The sequence below is a fragment of the Plecotus auritus genome (assembly GCF_963455305.1).
Source record: "Plecotus auritus genome assembly, chromosome: 4".
Classification (NCBI taxonomy): domain Eukaryota; kingdom Metazoa; phylum Chordata; class Mammalia; order Chiroptera; family Vespertilionidae; genus Plecotus; species Plecotus auritus.
The window spans coordinates 100,451,418-100,465,690 of NC_137775.1; the positions used below are offsets into that span (position 1 = coordinate 100,451,418).

General features: G+C 52.0%; 1 pseudogene across 1 annotated transcript; it reads right to left on the reverse strand.

Annotated features, from left to right (window-relative positions):
• Positions 1 to 307: 307 nt before the first annotated feature.
• On the reverse strand, positions 308 to 2,360 carry LOC308247106 (dihydroxyacetone phosphate acyltransferase-like; annotated as a pseudogene). The gene has a single exon. The product of its transcript is annotated as a dihydroxyacetone phosphate acyltransferase-like (transcript).
• Positions 2,361 to 14,273: the final 11,913 nt, after the last annotated feature.

Genomic DNA, 14,273 nt, shown 5'->3' on the forward strand with positions numbered 1-14,273 from the left:
TAACATAGTTACGTAAGACAACTCCATTTTATTCTTAACTAATTTCACCCATTTTATTTCTCTTTTCTTTTTTTTTCCCCCAAAAGGTTATTTTATTTTAAAACACACAGAGTTGATACAAATGCCTTTTAAGTCCTGTGGTGGGCGGAGACATCGCCCGATGCTGTAGGCGGTGCCCTTCCTCTCCGCAGAGCCTCGGTCTGGGTCTCGGGAGGAGGAGAAAGGCTCTTGCTTCACGCCATTGGCTGTAAGAGTCCTTGGATGACAGTAATTGTACAACCACAGTCCCACAGCTGCTTGGCAGTCATTAAAGTTTTGCAGTTGCTGGTTTTCCTACTGGCGGCTTACAATCAAGCATTTCTTCTAGCTTCGCTGTGGCAGGCTCGTTCACATTAAATATACATAGTTGTTATTTACCTTCTTCCTCTCCACCACGCCCAGCCGCACCAGGGCTGCCAAGGCATTTTTCTGTACTTCAGAGGACAGGACGTCGTAACACTGTGAGGTGCCTTGATCGAGAAGCTGGCTGGTGAACGTCCTGACCCGAGCCAGGTACTCCTCGGTGAAGCAGTCTTTCTCCTCCTCCAGGAGGTATTTGCAAATGATCTGGTAACACTCCACAAAAGGCCTAAAGAGTCCTATTAAAAACTCGAACACAGTCTTCCCCTCCTCTGTAACTAGGATGTCCCTCGTTGTCACCTGAATGGTCTCGCTTTTACAAAGCAGGTAGCAGCCTTCTTCAAAGTCCTTCACTGCGTTTCCCGGAAGGAAGATGAACTCGTTGGACAAGACATCACGCAGAAAGCGGAAGCAACAGTAGATGACGTCCTCTTTCCTGCCCCCGCCAGCCACCTGCAGCGCCAGAGCCACCAAGGAGGGTCAGACGAAGAGGTTGAGCAGCTGGTTCCTGCAGGCCGAGCACATGAGGAGCGCGATGAGCTGGTAGATGAGGCCGTCCACCACCTCCGTGTCTCTGGCGTCCACTTTCAGAACCACGCGGTCCCTGTCGAGGCTGGCGATGTTGGAGTGCAGGAGGATGCTGGCCTGGATGACTTCGTCCACAGGTTCACTGTCGGGCCACGTGAGGAAGCCCCCGAAGGCCAGGGTTAAGCCTTTCAGCTACAGCGTCTTCTCCACCAGGGCATCGAAGCCCATGGCCGGCTGGTGCTGCAGCAGGATGGCGGCGACCAGGACCCGCGGGCTCAGCACCAGGTTCTGGATCTACAGGAGCTGCATCCTGTAGGCCACCTCGCTGACGAAGGCTTGCATGTCCTCCGACTGCTTCTGAGGGATGTACCTTGGGATCAGGTTATATGGGCTTCAGCTCAACCTCCCAGCTGCCAGAGATAGAAGCGACACGGGGTCTCCGAAGTATACATAGATGCTGCCGAAGTTTTCCGAGAGAATCCTCCTGGCTTTTAGCAATCCAGCCATAGATTTCTTTGGCTTGGGCACCCCTAAAAGCTCATACACATAAAGGGTTTCTTCCAATATCTTATCATAACTGATGCTAATTGGAACAAGGTAGGTGTCAAAAACTTCTCTTTTGAAAAAAGGTTCCATCTACAATATTCAGAAGACCAAATTTAGGAGTCAGTGTCTTGGCGGAGCGGCTTCTTGTCCCTTCGAGGAAAAATTCAACAGGAGCATACCCATTCTGTGACATGGTTTTGACGTATTCGGAGAACACAGTCCAGTAGAGTCTATTGCCGCCGAAGGTGCGCCGCATGAAGAAGGCGCCTGACATGCGCAGCAGCTCCCCGATCATCTTCATCCCCAGAAAGTCCATCCCCGCCGCGATGACTGGACCGGCAGGTCATAGTTGTACAGAAGGAACGACAACATCAGGAAGTCGATGTGGCTCCGATGGCTGGGCAGCAGGACCGCCGGGTGCTCCTGGATGGCTCGCTGCAGTTTCTGAATACCTTCTTCACTGACACACACTTTGGAGTAAATTTGTTTAAATATTTTGCTCAGGGCAAAGGCAAAAAACCGGAGGGCTCCCAGACGCAGCTTGTGGCTTATTTCATCCAAGATCTGGCAAGCTTCCTCTCGGAGGGCATCCTGGGCCTGGAGGGGCTCCTTGGAGAGCTGCTTAATGACAGTAAACCTCTTCGGAGTGAGAACACTACACTTAATATCGCTTGGCGTGCACGGGGTGAGCCTCTTGCACAGGAGAGGCGTGTAGCACTTCATCGCAAACTTCAAGTCACTGACATGCCTCTTTTCCTCTAACATATCTTCCAACTCATCCCACTTTTTGAGCTCCTTCGAGTACAGGAGCACGACAGCGCCGGGACTGGGGGAGCCGACGCAAAACTGGAGCTGGATGAACTGGAAGAATCCATGGCACGGCTGCCGTCCCGTCCCGGGCGGGGCCTGGGATGCAGTGCTAGGCGGCGGCGGTGGTGGTGTGGCGGCTGGGGGCGGTTCTTCCGCGCGGGGCGGCCCGACCTCGCCGAGGGCGGTGGCACCCTCTGCGACGGCTGCTCGGGACCCCGGGCGCCGCCATCTTGGCCATGACGGAAGCCTTTATTTCTCTTTTCAAAGAACAGCTGCTACAGGCTGGCTGGGCGATAGCAGTGCAGCCACCAGGTGAGCCTGGGGAGTGGGGGCCGCGTTGCTGAGCCCATGCCGGCTCCACCCCAGGTGCTGCCTGTTCAGGGGCTCCATGGCCAAGCCTGTGGTGCTGGGGAGAGGCTAGGTGACACCACCCACCCAGGCCTCTCCCCACCCAAGTACAAGCAGCCCCGCCGCACAGACCCCCTCGCTGGCACCCCAGTGCACGCCAGTATCTCCATCCACTCAGCCCTGGCAAGAGGTCCATGAACACGCCCCCTCCACCTCTCAGTTTTCCAGTTTTCCAACCTATTAGCCCCTGTCCATGAGCCACTCATGCCCTACCCAGGGGCACCCCTCCCCCCCTCCCAGGTTTGATCCCTCCTCCTGGCTTGACAGCCAGTCCCACAGCTGCTCAGGAGTCCGCTGCCAGGCTCACTGCTCCCCGGCTCTCAATTCTCTTCTGTCTCAGTCACAGGAGTTTATTTCCTTGGATTTTTAAAATTGCAGTGATTATTTCAATTCAGCATTTCTAAAAGCTTTAGTGCAAATAATTCCAGGTTGGCTTAAAAAGAATTATTTCAAAAACCCAGAAAAGTCTACTTTCATGGAGGACCACACCCACAGAAAGGGTGGACAGAGCGTGGTGTCCAGTGGCTTTCACAGAGCGAACGTGGGGATGGACACCGCCCACAGTGCTCCCAGCACCCCAGGGCCCTCGGATCTTATTTGGTCATAAACTGCCCCCACCCCAGTAACCACTCCCTTCATGTCTAATGCCATAGATGAGTTCTGTCAGATTTTGAGAGTGAGATATTACAGGGGACACCCCTCTGTACCTGGCTCTCTCTCACTGTTATGTCCGGTCTCATTCCTGTGGCTGTGTGTGGTTGTAGCTTAGTCACTCTCATGGCTGCAAGAGGTTCCATATACGAACAGTCACGCTCCTTGTCCTCTACTGCTCACCGGCATGTGTGTTGTACCCGGATTTTACAAGTCACGCTGCTGTGAATAATTCCTTCATATATTTTGGCACACAGATGCGTGCATGGCTGCTGGGTATATAACGGAGTGGAATTGCTGAGAGCAAATGTTTGGGTGTAGTGAGTACTGTCCAAGCATTTGTCAAAGTATTTGCATCAACTTACTCCCACACTAACAATATATGAGATAGAATTAGTCCAAATTCTTGCCAACAATTGGTTTTGTCTGAGTTTTTTATTTCTGCCATTCTGGGAGGGGTGCAGTGATATCATGTTCTGGCTTGAGTTTCCTGACTAAAAATGTTGAGCAATTTTCATAAATTTATGGGCCATGTAAATATCCTCAATAGGATGATGGGCTGGACTCATTGTTAATGACTGAGTGGGACTCTAGGACTGTGCTAATATTTTAAAAATATGTATGTATGTATGTATGTATGTATGTATGTATGTATGTATGTATTTATTTAAGAGAGAGAAAGGGAGAGGGGTAGAGATAGAAACATCAATGAGAGACTGCACCCTAACTGTCCCGGAGAAGGGTGGGCCCTCTGGGCAAGTCACTCTCGCGTACCGGATCTGAAAATCCAGGTGGACTCAGTCTCCTGACCCCAAGAAGGGGATAGTCTGACCCTGGCCCCTTTCCTGCCTCCTTGTGTGTGCGAGCCCCAGCCCGAGGGGAGGCGAGGAGGCCCCATGGCCCCTGGTCCTGCGCGCTGCAGCGTGCCCTTCCCCTTCTCCAGTTACCTGCGGAGCCATCCACGCACCGCCCTCCGGTTAGTCCCGGTGGCGCTCCGCTGCCTCGGATGCCTCCCACTGGCGCCGGGTGATCCGAACCACCTGGCCGCGGCGGTCCCGGAGCGCAGGCCTTGTTCAGGGCGGTGTAGTTGGCGCCTTCGTAGGCGAACTGCTCAGAACCGCGGAGGACGCGCCCATCGAATCCAGGTCGCAGCCAGACGCCCCCTGGAAGGTGTGGGGCCTGGCCCCGCCCCCGCGGTCAGCCCCGCCCAGCCTCCCCGCCCCGCGGGGATTAAACCTAAACTGAAAGTGAAGTTGGGTTAAATTCCCTGCAGGCTCCTCCCGGGTGGGGGTGGGGGTGGGGGTAGGGGTGGGGGTGGGCGGGTCCCGCAGCCTCTGGGTGAAGCTCGGACCCAGACTCTCGGGGCGACCCCGGCCCGTCCTCGCTCTAGTTGTACCGTGTTTCCCCGAAAATAAGACAGTGTCTTATATTAATTTTTGCCCCCAAAGACACGCTATGTCTTATTTTCAGGGGATGTCTTATTTTTCCATGAAGAAGAATACGGTACACATTTATTGTTAAATGAAAATAAAGGAAATTTATTACCTGTATACGGTACGGTAGTACGGTAGTTGTCAACACAAACCAGACAAACTGTGAATCCTACAGTATCAAGAATTTACTCATTTATTCAATGACAATCATGTCATCATCTTCTGGAACATCATCATAACAATCCAATTCCTGAATTTCCTGGTGAATTTCTTGTGACTCCATTTCTTTCAGAATCAGTGGACCAAATCTCTCATGTTTAGCAATAGCACTGTCTTTAAATGAGTACTTCTTGTCAAGGTAGCCTGCTTGCAGTGCATTTGCAATGCAACTGTCAGTGATTTTCTCCCATGAATTCTTCACCCAAGTCACAACTTCTTGCAGTTTAGGTTTCACAAAGTTTCCACGCTGATTTCTCTCCATTCTATTTTCAATGTAGTCATTAATTTCCATGCACAAATTGTCTTTGAATGGCTTGTTTATTGCAATATCAAGAGTCTGGAGCTAGGCCGTCATTCCTGTGGGAATCATTATCTGATCTATTTTTCTTTCGTGAAGAAATGTCTTCATGTCTTTAGCGCGGTGAGTGCTGGCTGCATCCCAGACTAGCAGACCTCTTTGGCTCCCTCGCATAACAAGCGGCAGCATTAAATCGACCCACTTCCTTATAACTGCTTGTGTGGCCCAGGCTTTTTCAGTTTCAAGAATAAAAACACCCAAAACACGTTCAATCTTTTCCTTCTTGCCCTTAGAAATGATTAAAGGTGGGATTTTAGTGCCATCCAGACGAATTGCCAAAATACAGGAAACACGTGCACTTTTGTAAGCAGTGGAGGGAATGTACGCTAAGGAGGCACCCCGCTGTTCAATTGTTGTTTGAGGTGATTGGCCCATAAACACTGCAGTTTCATCCATAGCAATCATGTTGGAAAGATTGTATTTAGAGAAGTCAGCATCATCAATAAAGGACTTGAATGCAAGTGCTCGCTTAATAACTTGAGTATCTTCCAACCTAAACAATGTTGTAGATCTTTTTTTTTAAATTTTTTTAAAATTTTATTTTATTTTTTTTACATAAATCTTTATTCAGATTATTACAATTATTTCTCCTTTTTCCCCCCATAGCTCCCCTCCACCCAGTTCCCACCCCACCTTCTGCCCTTACCTCCCCACCACTGTCCTCATCCATAGGTGTATGATTTTTGTCCATTCTCTTCATGAACCCCCCATATCCCTTTCCCCCTGAGAATTATCAGTCCACTCCCTTTCTATGTCCCTGATTCTATTATATTCACCAGATTATTCTGTTCCTCAGGTTTTTAATTCACTTGATTTTTAGGTTTGCTTGTTGATAGGTATGTATTTGTTGTTCATAATTTTTCTCTTTACTTTTTTCTTCTTCCTCTTCTTTAAGAATACCTTTCAGCATTTCATATAATACTGGTTTGGTGGTGATGAACTCCTTCAGCTTTTTCTTATCTGTGAAGCTCTTTATCTGTCCTTCAATTCTGAATGATAGCTTTGCTGGGTAGAGTAATCTTGGTTGTAGGTTCTTGCTATTAATCACATTGAAAATTTCTTGCCACTCCCGTCTGGCCTGCATAGTTTCTGTTGAGAAGTCAGCTGACAGTCGTATGGGTGCTCCCTTGTAGGTAATTAACTGTTTTTCTCTTGCTGATTTTAATATTCTCTCTTTGTCTTTTGCTCTTGGCATTTTAATTATGATGTGTCTTGGTGTGGTCCTCTTTGGATTCCTCTTGTATGGGGTTCTGTGTGCTTCCTGAACTTGTAAGTCTATTTCTTTCACCAGGTGGGGGAAGTTTTCAGTCATTATTTCTTCAAATAGGTTTTCAGTATCTTGCTCTCTCTCTTCTTCTGGCACCCCCATAATTCTGATGTTGGTACACTTGAAGTTGTCCCAGAGTCTTCTTACATTATCTTCAACTTTTTGGATTTTTTTTTTTTGCTTTTTGCTTTTTCGGTTGAGTGTTTTTTGCTTCTTTGTATTTCAATTCTTTGACTTGATTCTTGTGTTCCTCTATTCTGTTTCTGGGTCTCTGTATAATATTTTTTATTTCAGTCAGTGTATGTTTAATTTCTAGTTGGTCCTTTTTCATATCTTCGAGGGTCTCGTTATATTTATCGGCCTTTTCTAGGATATTCTTAAAAAGCCTTATAACCGTGGTTTTGAATTCTATATCCAGTCGTTTGCTTTCCTCCATTTCTTTCGTTTGTGATATGATTCTTTGATGCCGCATTTTCACTGCTTCCCTGAGTTGGTAAGGTAGATATTTGTGCTAGGTTTCCAATATGGCCCAGTGGGTCTGCCTCCCCAGTTAACCTGAGGTGGACACTCTTGGTGCACCCCTTTGTGGACTGTGTGTACAGCCTTGTTGTAATTAAGTCTTTATTGTTGTTGGTATCGCTGGGAAGAATTGACCTCCGGGCCAGTTGGCTGTAAGGATCAGCTGTGTCTATGCTGGGAGAAGTTCGGTGCTGGAGACAGCCTTATAGGATTAGACTTGCCAAATTGCAATAGCCTCTGTGCTCAGCTTGGATGGAGTGGAGTCTCAGGGCAGAGCAGACAGTCTTGGCTTCCAGTCAGCCTTGCCCTTGCGCCTGCACACCTCCAGACCTCTGCCTTCCCCGGCTCCCGAGTCTCCGCCCGAGAGTCCAGATTCCCCCCACAAGAGCGTGGGTCCCCAGGGGCTCGCCTGGAACTGGGGTTCACTGCAGTCAGAACTCGGGCTCAGTGCAGTCAGGATCCTCTGACTCCCTTCCACTAGGGAAAGCCTGTGGCAACTTCCGCAGTCTTTGTGCTCACTGGCGCGCGCGCGCTTTCAGTCCTCCGCCTTCCCCGGCTCCCGAGTCTCCGCCCGAGAGTCCAGACTCCCCCCACAAGAGCGTGGGTCCCCAGGGGCTCGCCTGGAACTGGGGTTCACTGCAGTCAGAACTGGGGCTCAGTGCAGTCAGGATCCTCTGACTCCCTTCCACTAGGGAAACACTGTGGCAACCTCCGCAGCCTTTGTGCACACTGGCCCGCGCGTGCCTTCAGACTTCTGCCTTTCCCAGCTCGAGTCTTCGCCTGAGAGTCCAGACTCCCCCCGTAAGAGCGTGGGTCCCCAGGGGTTCGCCCGGAACTGGGGTTCAGTGCAGTCAGAACTGGGGTTCAGTGCAGTCGGAGGCTTCCTTTCCCCTTCCGCCAGAGAAAGTCAGCCAGGCTCTCAGCAGCCCTTCCTCTCTGCGCGCACAAAGCCCCTTTGCCGTACCTCCAATTCTCTGTGAGCTTTTCTCTTTCCTTCTAGTTGTAGAATTTTCACTCAGCCAGCTTTCCTGTGGTTCTGGATGGTGTCCGTTCTGTCTTTTAGTTGTAGTTTTGAAATTGTTGTGCGAGGCAGCAGTTTAGGTGTTTACCTATGCCGCCATCTTGGTTTCTCCCCCGATGAAGAGGTTTTTTTCTGTAGATCTTCTTAAAGACAGTTCACTTCGCTGAAGGAAATTATCCAGCCAGTGTTGTGATGCTTTGAAGTCTTCGGGGGCTATGTCAAACTGTGGTGCCATTGCAAGGGCAAATTCTTGAATCTGAGCCCTATTTACAACCAAAGCCTTTGCTCTCCTGTCAACAACCCATTCACAGATCAGGTCTTCCAGCTTGGAAAATAATGGTTGCCGACCTGATCCACACTTGCGCTTTTTAGCATTTCCCTTGTCCACTTGTTCAATGAGGTTACCATACTCTGCTCGCCATTTTCGGACCAATCGGATACTCAACATCTTCTCTTTGCAGAAAGCAGTAAGATTTTGGCCCCAAGAGTCTTCCACGATTCCTTTCTTGTACTCCATGGTGTAGCTTTTTCTTTTTGCACTCATTTCTAGGGGTAAAAAAAAAAAGGAATTGGGGTATCAAGGTGGGGGGGAGGGGGATCACTCAAAATGACACAGGGGGGATCAGAGAGGGGAATCAAAATGGCACAGGAGAATCAGAGGGGGGATTACCATTTTAGTAACCCCTTTTGATCCTCCTGTGTCATTTTGATTGCCCCCTCTGATCCTCCTGTGTCATTTTAACTGATCCCCCCCCCCACCCCTGTGCCACTGAACACCTTCACCAGACATCCCCCCTACCCCTTTATCAGACATTTACCCCATGGGGCCTGCCTGGGGACTGTCACTGGGCTTGCTGGGGCCTGGATCTGGGCTGGAGCAGGGTCTGCCACTGACCGAGAACCTTCAATCATCATGAAGGCGGCTGCGAGCATCAGGTAGTGTCACCAGAGACAGACCAGCACTCACCACCTTCGCCGCATCCCGTCCGCTCTAATCCTCCTGTTCTTCTACACGCATCTGCGAAAGTCTCCTCCTCTCTCCCACCCCAAACTCACCGCTCACTCCGACCTCCGCTCTGCCTCCACACAGCCTCCACACAGCAGTGACGTCAGGACTCCGTGTAATGTCACTGGTTGCTAGACGCCAGTCGGGGCGGCCCTAGCGACCAGTTTACGGTAAATTAATTTTCATTCTGAGACAGAGCCTGGGGGCCTTATTTTCGGGGGGGTGCCTTATATTTCACTCAGAAGGAAACCTGTAAGTAGGTCTTATTTTCGGAGGATGTTTTATTTTTGGGGAAACACGGTAGTAGCCCCGCAGGTTCTTCAGGTTTATTGGGAAAGTGTGCGGCCACCTTAGCCATCTGCGTGTTCCGGTCCCAATACCGGGTCCTCCTGCTCCACCCACGGCTGCTGCATCCAGGCGCCCCCGGCTCCATCCTCGGGCTATGGAACCACACGAACTGCGTGTCTTCCACGTAGCCGACTGCGATGAAGCGGGGCTCCCGGTGGCCCGGAGGGGCCAAGGCGGCATAGAAATAGCTCAGGGAGTGGGGGGGGCGGGAATATCTCGGGGAGTGCGGGCCTGGGGGGTGGGACTATTTTGGGGAGTGCGGGCCTGGGGGCGGAAGGGGTTGGGACACGGCAGCCCTCCTCCCCGAGGGTGGGGGCGGGAAAGAGTAGGGAGGGGTCAGTACGGGGTCGGATGGGGAGCGAGTTGGAGCATCTGGGGTGTGGACCGTGGCAGGTGGACATGCGCCTTCCCTGGTCCTGCGCCCCGCCTGGTCCCCTCGCTCCTGCCCGCAGAGGCCGCTCCCTCCCGACCCCGCACTCACCCTTCCAGGTCTGAGCAGCAGGAGGAGGGTTTGGAACCTGAGGGCTCGCATTCTGCAGATCTGGGGAGACTCTGATTCCCCCCGGAGACGTTAAAACCGGGAACCGAGGTGACGCTGATTGGCTTCTTTAGAAACCGGACACCTAATGGGAGTGAGAGCTGGGGCTGGGCCCTGAGTATCCAGGAAGGAGGACCCCACAGAGGTTGTGAGAAGGAAAAAGTGAAACCCCAGGGAGATGGGGACTCCCCAACACTGAGCTTCCCCCCTTCAGACTGCGCCCTCGGGCTGAGCCCCTGAGAGCCAGGCCTGGGTTGCTGATGCTACATTACAAGACCAGATCCAGTAATCGCACCAGTTTCCAGAGCTTAGGCCACCCTGCCCTGCGGGGATGATGGGGAGGTGGTGGCAGAGCGTGGGAGCAGGAAATGCCGCTGTGGAAGGACGGGGCTGTTGACAATGACAAGGTCGAGGGGACGACAAGGGAGTGGGGGCCCGGGAGAGCCAAGTGGGAGGTCAGGGAGGAGAGGAGCTCAGGGGCGTGAGCAGCAGGCTGAGAACCCCCTTTCCGCGGGGCGTGGTCTGTCCCTGTTGTACAATCACCACAAACCAGTGGCTTTACACACGGCCCTTCATTATCTCACGGCTGTGTAGGCTGCACAGTCCATGTCCTCACGGGGCCAGAACCAGGCGTGGGCAGGTCTCTGCTCCTCACGGGGGCTCTGGAGGCACCCACTGCCCAGCCCGTCCGCTTGGTTGTCTGAATGCAGATTCCTGCGGAGTAGGACTGAGGTCCCCGTTTCTTAGCTGGCTGTCAGCTGGAGCCCCCCTGAGCTCCTAGAGTTCGACTTGGGCCCTGGAACGTGGCCCCTGCAGCACCGATCCTCCCCCCGCCTCCCCCGTGGAACCTCTCTGACCCTCATCTCTCCTGCAGCATCTCCTACTCCAGCTGGAGAAACTGCTCCGCTTCCCGGTTCCAGTGGTGATTGGCCAGCCCACTAACCCAGTGTCTCCCTGTCCAAGGTCCTGAACCGCAATGCAGCACCCAAGTCTCTGCATGTAAGGACACTGCCCACAGGCTCTAAGGATTGGCCTAGACATCTTTGGGGACCGCTGTTCAGCCTTCCACGTCTGATTGTGCTGAAAGCATCGAGGATCAAGGAGGGAGCACTCTGGGGAGAGCGATAGTGAGCTGGGAGTTAAAAGGAATGGGGGTACCTGCAATGAGGGGGTGGGGGCTCTGACGATGGATTAGGGGGTGTTAGGGAAGCGGGAGGGTCAAAGTAGCTGAGGAGCAAGGACCCCACTCACCTCCAGGCCCAGAGGCACAAGGTTAGAGGGAGAGGAGACCCCATGGGAGCGTGGACCCAGGGTACCTCCTTTATGTTTTGGGTTATAATCCAGCACATTGTTGCTCGCACTGTCCCAGCCCCATTCATAGCCAGCAGTGCTGGGGCTCAGGTGGCTGGGCCATGCACTCCCCCTTGGGGAGGTACAGTCCCCTTCCCACATTCCAAGGTGTTCCTGACTCATCTTGTATTTGTTTATGTCTTACCCTGGAATCAGCTATTTTTCTGAAGAGCTCTGGTTTCTTTTATTGGAGGATGATATTTTGAGACCTGCCGTAACCTGCACAGCCGGTTTCAGGATGACCTGTAGGAGGGCTGATGCACAATGAAGACACTACATAAGAAATATGAATTTTTAAGGCATTGGGAGGCCAGGTGGAGCCTCTTGCAAGAAGAGGAACCCAGGAGTACTGGGTCCTGCCTGCTTTTATTCAGTTTGGTTACACATTTGCCCTTTATCAATGCATGCAGCCAGATCAAAGGTAAAGTCTGGTAAACAATGTAAAGATGATCAGGTCAGGAAATCGCCTGGAGCCATCGCCCATCATAGCAGGAGCAATCTATGCTGATTGAGCCCGGCTGAGATTGAGGTCCATTGGCTTTCCAGTGTCTCTTTTGCACTTTCATGCTAATGCTGCTGTGCAGTGGTCTCCGGCAGAGACCAGGTCTGTGCTCATTTCACTTTCCAAAGAGGACACAGGTCCTGAGGGCTCTCGCATGCTCCACAGGTGGCTGTCATGCTAGCACCGCCTCAGCACTTGTCAGGGAAGCAGCCTTGCTTGGCCAGCACTCTGGGCCAGTCCTCCATGCACACCTTTATTTCTTTTCTTTTTTTTTTTTAATATATTTTATTGATATTTCACAGAGAGGAAGGGAGAGGGATAGAGAGCTAGAAACATCGATGAGAGAGAAACATCGATCAGCTGCCTCCTGCACGCCTCCTACTGGAGATGTGCCCGCAACCAAGGTACATGCCCTTGACCGGAATCAATCCCGGGACCTTTCAGTCCGCAGGCCGACGCTCTATCCACTGAGCCAAACCGGTTTTGCCAACACCTTTATTTCTTAAAGCTTCTCTTGTTCCCCTCTGCAGGGCTCACACATTAATAATTATATTCCCTAATATTTGGAGATTTTCTTAAAAACACTAATTTTACATTTCAGTAACAAGTTTCACTTATAAAATTGACCAGAATAGGCAAGAGGGAGAGGGAGGAATCCCTCACACTTTCTTTCCAGGTGGGATTTTCTCTGTTCCTGCTGCTCCTTCCATGGGCCCGGGCCTGGGGGAAGGATGGCTCCCTTGGACCATGAGAAAAAAATGATGATGTGGGAACACCTTTCTCCATCACCTCCCCAACCCTGGGTTTTCCCTCCAGCCATGCCCATTCTCCCTCCCTGCCCAGGAGCCTTTCCCTCTCTCACCTCAGCTATTGCTCAGCCTCAACTGAGAGCCCCTGCCCAGTGGGAGGTGAGCCGGGGCCCACTGGAGGGCAGAGAGGAGAGAGGTCAGAGCCATGGAAGGAAGGACGTGAGAGCAGGAAGGACTTCTGAATGAGGGAGAGGTGTGAGGGATCAGAGTGGCCGAGTTTACTCCTGGCCTCTTTGTTTAGGAGGGAATGGAGAGGCCTTGGGTGTAGAGGCAGAGAGCATGGGCAGAGCACGCATGAGATCCACCCTCCCCTTCACCCCTGGCTCTGACAACACCTCACCCCAGGTCACATTGAGGGCCCTTCGGCACAGGTGCCCCACCAGGCAAGTGTGTCTCAGCTCCTCTCTGGGGAGGACCCCCACAGCTGTCTCTCACTCACGTGTCTTATCCCCCCAGGTTGGGTTCCCCTCTGTCCTGAGTCTATAGTCAGCAACTTCCCTCCCGCAGCCACGTCCACCTGTTGCTGGCAAGTACAGAGACTAGTGGTCATCCCCTGATAGTGTGGCTGCCCTCGCTGTCCTACTTCAGTCACCACAACCTGGGGGATTGGATCCAGAGGAGCCACAGCAGAGGGACATGTGGGCTTCCCACCTCCACTTCCTCCCTCCACACAGTGGTGCCTCTTCCCTCACCCCTGCTTCAGGACTTCTAAAAGCCAGAGCAGGAAGGAGAGACTGGAGAGACTGAGGACCCCACCATTCCCTGCCGGAAGTCTGCCCATGTGTGCCCTGTCTATTCCCCAGGCAGTCTTACCGCCTGCCCGAGCAGAGGCCTGGGCACATGCAGAGGGCAATCCAGGAATGCCCTTCCTTCAAATATCTGCATGGCTCCGTTTCTCACCTGCTTCAGTCTGCTCAAATGTCGCCCGATGGGGCCTATCTGACCACCCTACTTAAAAGTGCCACGTGGGGTTCCGGTGAACATGGTGGAGTATACACGGTGCTTGCCTCTTCCCCTGACCACATCACAGTGACAACCGAATTATAGAGCAATCGACCTGGAGAACCACCTGCAGACCAGCTGACCAGAAGTCCTATAACTGTGGGCATGAAGAAGAAGCCGCGTGGAGACTGGTAGGAGGGGTGGTGACGTGAAATAGGTCGGCCTCACACCCTGTGTGGTAGTTGAGAATCAGGAGGGATATCTCAGCTGCAGAGGTTCCCCTACACGAGGCTCCCAGCCTGGAGCATCAGAGCAGCAGTGCTGGGAAGAGGAACCCCACAATGTCTGGCTGTGAAAATCAGCAGGGATCCCATGGGGCTGGGTGAGACTGTTGGTTATTGGTAAGGTGTCTGGTCTACCATAGGCTACCAGTAGTTAAGTTTTGGATGAGTCAAAAGTTATTCCCAGATTTTTGACTGTGCAGGGGTATTGGTGCCCCTAACCCCATGTTGTTCAAAGGCCAACTGTATTTTACAGTGGAGAAACTTGGCAGACTCAACCTTAACCGGGTGATAAAGGTCATGTTAACATCCTGCACCCCTGACATGATGTGATGAGA